Source organism: Pipistrellus hanaki, assembly GCF_964339955.1.
Source record: "Pipistrellus hanaki genome assembly, chromosome: 8".
Lineage (NCBI taxonomy): Eukaryota > Metazoa > Chordata > Mammalia > Chiroptera > Vespertilionidae > Pipistrellus > Pipistrellus hanaki.
Genome location: NC_140510.1, coordinates 21,160,510 through 21,162,206, shown reverse-complemented (window position 1 = coordinate 21,162,206; position 1,697 = coordinate 21,160,510). Strand labels below are relative to the sequence as shown.

The 1,697-nt window shown below is 42.4% G+C and overlaps 1 pseudogene across 1 annotated transcript; it reads left to right on the top strand.

Moving 5' to 3' along the window:
* The first annotated feature begins 504 nt into the window (after window positions 1-504).
* On the top strand, window positions 505-842 carry LOC311626920 (large ribosomal subunit protein eL34-like; annotated as a pseudogene). The gene has a single exon. The product of its transcript is annotated as a large ribosomal subunit protein eL34-like (transcript).
* Window positions 843-1,697: the final 855 nt, after the last annotated feature.

The window sequence follows — 1,697 nt, the reverse complement described above, 5'->3', positions numbered from 1 at the left end:
GGAAGACTCAATTAAATGTTAGTTTATATTTAACACTTTGCATCTGTCAGAGTTTAGTCAGAGAAGCATGGCTACTGAGCATGAAGGGAATAAGTGGCTCAGAAGAGGAATGAGATATTGCATAGATGGGAGAAGAAGCTGGAAAGTGAAGCAGAATGGAGAAGGAAGGAAGGGTCACTAGCCCAGTCTCCTGGAAAACAGTGCAGGTGAATAAATCAACTTTCAGTAAATCTAAGGAGTCATGTCTATCCAGCTGCTGAAGCAGAACGACAAATGCTGAGCTCATGCTGAGGTCTTTGAACTTGTTGCTTCTATATGGTCTCCTTCTGAAGCTCCTCAGCCGAACATCTAATATGAGCCTGGGGTCCCTGCTGGCCAGCAGGAGGGAGAGACACAGATAGGAAAGGACCCAATGGGTGCTTCTGCATTGCTTCTGACCACAAAGACTCTACAAGAACAATGACTCCTTTTCCTCTTCCGTGAATGGAAACTTCAGTATTCACCATGGCCCAGCATTTAACATATCGTCGGAGGCTGTCGTATAACACATCCCCTGACAAAACTAGGCTGTCCTGAACCCCTGGGAATAGAATTGTTCCCAAGAAGGCTATGAAAGCACCAAAATGTGATGCGTGCCCAGGCTGACTTCATGGAGTTCATGCTGAGACCCAAGTTTCTAGTGAGGTTGTCTAAAATGAAAACATGTCAGCAGGGCCTATGGCAGGCCCATCTGTGCTAAATGTGTCTATGCCAGGATCAAGAGTGTTTTCCTTACTGAGGAACAGAAAATGGTTGTGAAAGTATTAAAGGCACAAGCACACAGAAAGCCAAATAAAATTTAAAAATGCCTGTTTTTTAGTAAATAAAAGCCAAAAAAGAATAATGATTGCTACTTCACTACCACCTTCCAAATCTTACCCAAATTCATCTGTTAGCCAACTTTAACCTAGAAGCACAAGGGAAAGTGGGTCCTCACTAGGACTGGTTAAAATAGGGCCCCCAGTATGTTCCTCCCTACCGCTCCCCAGGGCTTTTTGACTAGAGAGTTGATCCTGAGGGGCTGTACCACAAGCAGTGCTGTGGACTGACTGGAATGGCAAAGAGAAGTGGAGCTTGGGAATGGTTTTAGAGACAAAAGTACATTGTCCGGGCTAGTTTGGCTCCATAGGTTGGAGCATCGGCCCACACCCAAAGGTTGCTGCTTTAATTCCTGGTCAGGGGCACCGCTGGAGTGTGTGGGGGTGCAACCAATCACTCTTCCTTCTTTTCTCTCTCTAAAATAATAAATAAATAAATAAATAAATAAATAAATAAATAAATAATAAACAAATAAATAAGACAAAAGTAAATTGAATCCAAATATTTTAAGATTATGAGTAATTCTGTGATAAAACTTAGATTTTACCACTTTCTGTGTGACATTGCATTAATCTGTTTTTCTTTTATGAAATGGACTTTACATTGTAACTAGCTGTCTTAGCATGGATTCCCTGGGAGCAGATCCCGAGGTGAGCTTTTGTGTAAAAACTGATGTATTAGAAAGTATTCTCAGGAAAGGGATGGAAATAGATGCAAATGAGTTATCAATTCAGTCCCACAGGGGACTCTGCTGAAAATGGAGGTTTCATCTCTGGGTTGACTCAATCAGGGGACGAGGCAACTGGAGAATTTGTACTCTGTGCTGTCAGTCATCGGGT